At 41.2% G+C, this 7,733-nt stretch overlaps 1 long non-coding RNA gene across 2 annotated transcripts; it reads right to left on the bottom strand.

Moving 5' to 3' along the window:
- Positions 1-1,300: 1,300 nt before the first annotated feature.
- LOC142034024 (uncharacterized) lies at positions 1,301-5,666 on the bottom strand. 2 transcript variants are annotated; one of them, XR_012651430.1, is made up of 3 exons: positions 5,453-5,666; positions 5,005-5,119; positions 1,301-1,356 (listed from the first exon to the last, which is right to left on the bottom strand). It is a non-coding gene; the product is annotated as an uncharacterized LOC142034024 (long non-coding RNA). The 2 variants fall into 2 exon arrangements; XR_012651429.1 differs by lacking the exon at positions 1,301-1,356 and adding an exon at positions 2,862-4,082.
- Positions 5,667-7,733: the final 2,067 nt, after the last annotated feature.

Raw genomic sequence — 7,733 nt, 5'->3', positions numbered from 1 at the left:
TTTGGGTTTATAATAAAGAAGGTTCCTCTTAGTTAGCAGCAGGTAAGTTGGTTACTTTTAGAACCTCAAGCTCACATCAGCATTAATCTATTTTTTGCTGGTCCAAGCAATTTACCGAATGCAGTCAAAAAAGAATAATAGTTTGTGCTTTTGTATTCATTTTACAACTGGTAAAATTACCCTTCTTGACACTCAAAGAAGCCTCCTTGCTGTGTATTTCTGAGTGCAAACATACAGACAACTAAAAAAATATCAGTATTTTAAATAGTACTTGTTCCAGTAGGGTATACAGATACAAAAACTTTATTTTAAAAAGCCACGGAATAGTATACTTTTGAACATGTGAGTAGATACACTACCTTTTCTATCCTCTTTCAGAGGTTCAGTTGTCTGACAATCCTGTATACTTAAGTAGTATTGAATATCTAAACAGCTGTGCTTCAAAACTCCCCCGTTTAGTTTTTTCAATGACTGCCTCTGTAAAGAAACAAATATTCTCCTAATCACCTCTTGTGATTCATTAAGATCCAGCTCAGTTTCTCATGTTATCCCTAATATCTAGAGGATTTAAATTGATGATGAGAAAAATACTTCTATGGATATACAGTTGTTTCATTTCCACATTTGTATACTACAGAAGGAGGAAAAAAGAAAGGACATTATGGCTACAGAACAGTGAAGTCTAAGATCTCGGAAGGTGTTCCTCTCCTCGGGCCTGTTCTCGTATGCTTTTGAGACATCTTCTATCAAATACATTGAGCACCTAGAAAGTAGGTACCCCTAATTCAAACCACATGTCTTAACTCCTATCTGCTCTGGTGATCTCATCTCTCAACTATCACGTGCAGTTGTGCATTGTGCAATCCTCCCCTTCATTTTCAGTCCTGGCTTGTTTAATGAGAGCTCTTTCAAACTGTGTTTTTTCCACAATACATAGGAATATAAATATTAATTTCTCACATTCTGTACCTATTATTGCATTTCACTTCAGAAATAATATTTCCAGAGGTGCCTCTAAAGGATAGTTAAAAAATATTAATTATAATAAATTGAACTCCCTGCATATATTGAATATAGCGCCTGTAATTTTTGTTCATTTATTCTCTATAATAGTGTCTAATTGCATCTATTACTTATGCAAACCTCCCAAGGTCTTGCACATAAATAACTCCCATTTACTTGAAGAGAAGTTACTCATATCCTGCAGTAGAAGAAAATTCCTGCTCACATTTCACTGCAGATTTTTCTTCAAAAACTCAAGAGTATTTGTCCTTCTGTAACATAAAGCCAAGGAACTCACCTACATGCCTGAAGAATTTGCACAGACACAAGTCACAAATGAAAGAACCAGAAGAGCTGAAACATAAGAAAAAATTGTTTCAAGGTAGTGCTTCATGCTTTCACTCATGCTTGGGAAGAGCATATAGCTTCAAAGCTGAAAATGTGTGAAAAAACATGATGAAGTCTCTCATCATTACTCTTCAAATCCATTCCTAAAACTGTTGCTTGCCTTGCTTACAAAATGTTAAAATTAATTAGCTGGCTAAGGTGCTGATTCTACTGTGCATTATGCTAGAAATTACAGTTGTTATTCCATTTTACATTTGGGGCAATCTTCCTTTTTGAATGATACCTGGTGCCTTGGGTTCAGCTGGGATAGAGTTAATTTCTACAGGAACCTGGGAGTTGGGGGGGCATAGCCGGGGCAGCTGACCCAAACTAGCCAAGGAGCTATTCCATACCATGGGACATCATGCTCAGTATATATATAGGGAGCGGGCCGGGGCGTGGTCTCGACTTTCGGTGGGGGAAGTGGCGGAGCGTCGGGTCGCGGGTGGTGAGCAGTTGCACTGTGCATCACTCCTTTTGTATACTCTTTTATTGGTACCGTTGTTGTTGTTGTAACTTCTTTGGTTTTGTGTTGTCCCAGTAAACCGCCCTTATCGCAACCCTCGAGGTTCTGGGTTTTTTTCCCTTTTCCCTCCTCCGTCTCCCCGCTATCCCACCGGGGAGGGGTGGGAGGAGCGAGCGAGTGGCTTCGTGGTCCCTTGTTACCGGCTGGGCTGAACCCACGGCACCTGGTCAGCGAGGCATCGGTCAGCCTGCACCAGGAAGGCACTACAGCAGTGTAAAGGTGCATGTGTTGGCATGCATGACAGAACAGGAATAAGTTAGAAACAGTGTTTATGTACCATTAACAATGTAAAGCCAGGCTCTTATGCAGTTTCTCTACTCATTTGGGGAAGCATCTCACTCCACAATTACGCCTATTGATTAGAATAACTGAAGATTTTCTGTCTGTTCTCAACAGAAAATAGAGTTCAGCTGTAAAGGCAAAAATAAGGATTATGTATACAAATGTATTTGCACATAATAAGAGGTATATGATCACTTTTCTGACGTCTTCCATCACTTTTCTCTATCTTTATTCTGTTCTTTAATCAGTGAGCTCCAGACATATAAACCATGTCAATGATCAGAAAGGACTCCATATATTTAAGGTGCTTCTGAAGTCTCAGTAAGGCAGGACTAAGCATGCTCTTATCATTTGTATTATCAACAGGTATTGGTTTAATTTTACACAGTAACAGATGAATATTTCCATCTCCAGGCAGTAAAATGACTATGAGTCTAAAGTAAAAGTAAAAGAGAAATCCTCATTTCATATTTCCTGAACAGTTGGCAATCACAGGTTTTGAATTTTATTGAGTGGGCAATTTCTTCTTAATTTTAATTCTCTCTTGATTAAACTTTCTTTCTGGTGATTAGATTTGTATGCACTAAGCTGGAAACCAATTTCAAAGACAGATGTCCCTTTTCTTTCACCCACCATGAAACTCTTCCATATGGAGAAGGTCAGTCAGAAGCCTAGTCACCTTTTAAAAGTCACTGGATTTTGTGAAGCAAGGAGGAATTTCACCCATAAATCTTTATACATCTTGTTCCACTGATAAATTAACACTGAGACTGAGTTTTTTATTACTAATATAATAATAGTTATACTGCTGAGTGAGGTGTTTTCAGCATCTTTGGACTGGAATTAAGGTGTTCCCCAAGCGGATGTAAAATACATAGCAAGTTTAACAGCTTCTTACATTGTCTCTTAAATTTTCCCTGGCTCAATGTAAAAATCTGTTTGAGTGATTTCAGATAGCTCAAAAGAGAGCTCCAGCTTCCTACTTAATATCTGTGCTAACATCATCATCCACCATGTTTAGGAAATTATTATTTTGCAAGAGGATACTTTCTTTCTATGGATAATAAAAATATTTGCTGGCTGGGATAATAAAGCTTTATCAGAAGGAAGAAGATCAAATTATTTTTTTATCAGAACACTCAGTAATTCTTCCACTTCACTTGATTCTGGTTAGTTTAAACTTAAAGATACCTCCTAATTCAATGATGCTGGATCAAACTTGTGAGAACTCTTTATGAAAATAGTGTTGACTCCCTAGACAAGACACCAACAGTATCTTAGCCATTTACTCCTGCATATCTGGAAAATCAATTATTTGGAAGACTTTTCCTGCCCAAATCTCATCACTGTCTACCTTGGATTTATGCAGCAACTGATAGTAAAGTGTGAAAGTAATTGGAGGCTGACCAAAGGCTGCCTTTACTCTACAAACTTGTGTTAACTGTTTGCTGCGAGCCAGTTATATAGATGTTTTGCTTATTTATGTCCTGCTGACATCAGAGTATATCCCAAAGATATATTATTAAATGCATGGTATGACAGCTTTCACCCGATAGGAATCTATACCTCATCTTGATAGGGGCTGAACACTGAGTTAAAAGAAATGACCACCAGCATGAAAAATACACTGCTTCCTTTGTCTACCTAGGTGCCACAATGCAAATCACTGCTGCGCCCATGTGCAGTGCTACCATGCTCCAGAAGGTGCCCTTCCAACATCGGGGAGTGACTGAAACGCTGAGCAAAGAAATCCACCAACTGGCCAATTCCACTGCTTTCATGTCCTGGGTGCCCAGTCCTCATGAGCAGCAGGGTGCTGCTGCAAGACGGGAGATCCGTCAAATCTTCTTGACACGGAGAAGCACTTGACCACATCAGTCCCCAGCTAAAATTGTCCAAATCGGTCAATGTGGGTTCTTGACAACAACAAAAAAACACACACTCACATAAATTACTATTAAAACCAGCAGTATGTGGTAAGGACCTGAGTGCAAGGTTTCACCCTTGGAAGCTGTAAGCAACTAATAATTAGATTTCCAGGTCTTACTGACTCTTTACGGGTTTCTCAATTTGAAAGAGTGTAACTAACCAGTAAATGATCTGCTGTGGTCTCAGAAAGCAAACTGAATCAACATGTAGAGGATTTAGACCATTTCCATAAACATGTTTAAAAACAAAATTGATGGGAGCTTTCAAACAGGTCTTGAGTGAAAAAAATTTTGAAGGCCTGCACAATCTCTCCAGCTGATATCTTCTCCATATGTGCCTGAATTGCACAGCAGCCAAGAAGCTCTCCGAGAGCTCAAGCCACTCTGACGGAATCTCGCAATGCGCTGCTCAACTGGAGGGAGAGCACAGCTAAAATTCCTGGCTAGGAAATACATCACTTAAAAACAAACGTGGTCCAGGAAAAAAGTCATGGAAAACATTGAAAACAGTCATATGGCACTGCAAGATGTCAGCAAATGTCTTGGGTTTTTTTAACCAAAAAAGCTGGAAGTCAGCATGATTGAGGGTATCATGCTTGCTTTCTTATCAGAAGTATTTTTTTCTGGCCATTTATGTGAAAAAGCACCATATAAAATTAAAAAAAATAACCACCAAGACTACTCTTACTGTGCTAAATCATTAAATCAACTGTAAATTAAGCATTGAATGCACTCCCAAGTCAGGATCCCACCAAGTTTGTATGTTTAGCAATCACAGTCATACTGAATTGGGCATTTCAGAATTGAGGGAACTTTGCTTTACTTAACTGGGTTGTTAATGATCCCCACATCCCATGATAAGAATTTAAAATTACTTACCTACAATTCATGCATTTAAAAGAAAAATAGCCTCAGGAGGTTCATTACTGCATACAACTTCATCCACAGCGAACTCTACATTCCTGCCGTTAAAAAGAGCAACCTCAGAACGGGCCTGCAGAAAGCACGAGAGAAGTACATATGTCACAAATAATATACTTCCCTCCCTGTGCCAAGCAATTTTCTCCATTCTTTAAAGCTGCTCTGTTGTCCATAGAGTATTTCTCTGGCAAGCCAAAGGACCCTCCGCTGACTTCTGCAGGACTGTTCCAGTCACCTTGCTGGGAACTGGCTTTTGTGTCCGTATGTCCCCAAGGGAGTAAATGCTGGCACCTCCAGCATCAACTTGCCCCCTGTGTCCCCCTGAGCCTGGGTCTCCACATGCTGATGTGGACAAGAAACCAGCAGAAAGGACAGCAGAAAGGAAATGCTCTGCTCTGCATTTTACCAGGATTTCCCTAGTCTTCAAGGGGGTTATGGTCCTGCCAAGGGATCACGGTCCCATGGGTCGTGCTTCCAGGATCTGGTCATTTCTGCCTCACTAGGTGCCAGGAGCAGCACGTGTCCTCCTCACCCCCCAGAGCCAGCCCCCCACATCTCCCAGCACCTCCCAAACTGCTCTGCACGCTGTGGGAAGTGGAGGGAGGAGCTGATAAAATAGGACCATTAATTGGTACGCACGTGATTTATTCAGCTCCTTCCAAACCTGAGCTCCTGAGATCAAAGCAGATTACCATCCTCAGCTGCTCGGGGAGGGAGAAATAGCTGGGAATGCCACATGAGTTAGCTGGGATGGGCCTGGGCTTGTGTCAGCAGCGCTTGGTGGCTCCCATTCTGCTCCTCCAGCTCTGGAGAAAACCGATGTAGCTTAGCCCATATTGAAGCACATTGTAAGAAGTGCAGACTAACACGTCCATACTGCGCAGCAGGGTGCGATAGTGCAGAAATCCTGTGCTAGGGCTGATCCAGGCCAGGAAGTACAGCTACAAAGTCCCTCCACAAGCCTTGCTAGCTTGGGAGCACTTCCAGATAAAAAATACTGTGCAGTTCTTAGGGCTGAACTGGCTCATGTGAAGTGCAATCCCCAGCTCTTCTACTTTAGATTGCTGCTTTTCCTTTTTATTCACTTATTTGAACTTAACATTAAATGAGAACAGAAGAGAACATGAAAGGGCAATTCAGCCCACCAAACTGCTGCCTAGGAAATATATGCATATGATGCATTAACATACTGGTCATGCAGCTCCAAAAGCCAGTAACGAACACCACCAAATCTATTTTACCATCTTTTAGGCAACATGAGATTTTCCTTTTTGCTTGCTAATTTATTCTGAGCATTATACTGTTCAGTTGTATTTAAACCAGATGCACGTTGCTGGGGTTTTTTCTTCTTTTTGTATTTGTTGTTCATCTGCTGTGCTTGGCTAACAGGAGCTGCTTTTGTTAAGAATTTTTGCTGCAATACATTCAAAGATCAGATGTCATCTAATTCCTTAACCCAAAAATCTCTCAGGTTTATCAGGATCTCTTTTCACCTTAGCAGATTAAATCTGGAGTGATTTTTCATGAAGGCCACAGCTATAATTAATACTATGCTCCTACACAGATCTGTTATGTCTTATATCTTTGCTAAAGGCATAGCTTAAACCTTGCTAGACTTGGGGGCTTAATGCTTTCCCTGACAGTCACTGCCTGCACCTTCGCCCAAAGGAGTGATTTGAAATGACATGATCCTGCTGGGTTCAGCCAACAGCCACAGCTTTCTCTAGGAAACAAATGGTGAGCCGGGTGAGAGGTTTAAGACGCAGGGCTATGATGCAGACAGCTATAGACGTGGGGCCAGGAGGCAGAAGACAATTGTCTTCTCCAGCACTGCCTGGGCTTCACTCTTACGCAAGATGCACGCAGCCTGGGCATGTAGAGATGCAAGCACGCTGGGAAGCACCACGCGGCCACAGGTATGGAAGCCCTGAGCCTGGGGACCTGTGCCTGCACTTTCAGGGCATCAGAAAGTCACACAGAGAAATGCCCATAAGAACTAGCAAAAATCAGCCAAAAATATTTGCCATGGAAAATTCTGGGAAGAAAATTTTTCCAGTTTTTGCTTTGGGGTTTATTTGGATCAGAGTGTTCTCAAATATGGTGAGCTTGGGCCTTTTGAGCAAAAAAAACTTGCAAGTTTGAAAAGCAATAAAGAAATAAAAACACTTATGTTTCCAAAGCAAAGCCATTTTTCATCCCCAAAAATGTCTGACTGAAAAACAGTCTGTGTATTTTTATTCCCCTTTCCCCAAGTGAAAGAAACAGTGGCCGCCTGCAGAAACCCCTCCCTTTGACTCTGGATTGGCACAGGAAGGAGGGTCTGAATGGGAATGGATATGGGCATGCGTAAAAACAATAACATGAAAAAAAAGATGTTTAGTCAGGGGAGGAGGCTGGAGAGTATTTTAGAAGTACTGCTGCATACTTCCCTGTACTCATTCTTCCTTATGCATCCATTGTTGACCACTGACTAAATGAACTGGCCCAGAGCAGCTGTTCTCACACTCTTATTTATAATAAATGGTTCTGCCACCTTTACAGAAAACAACACAGACTCCACTGTAAAGGCTACGTGAATTTCTATCCGACACTTTACTCTCCTTCAAATGTCCCGTGGAGAAGTATTAGGTGAGAGACCCCAAGGCATCAGAGGCTTCAACACAGATGCAGCATCATTGATTTTGTGT

The sequence above is a fragment of the Buteo buteo genome, chromosome 8 (genome assembly GCF_964188355.1).
Source record: "Buteo buteo chromosome 8, bButBut1.hap1.1, whole genome shotgun sequence".
NCBI classification, from domain to species: domain Eukaryota; kingdom Metazoa; phylum Chordata; class Aves; order Accipitriformes; family Accipitridae; genus Buteo; species Buteo buteo.
Note: the sequence above shows the minus strand (reverse complement) of the source record. Positions and strands in the feature narration are given on the sequence as shown.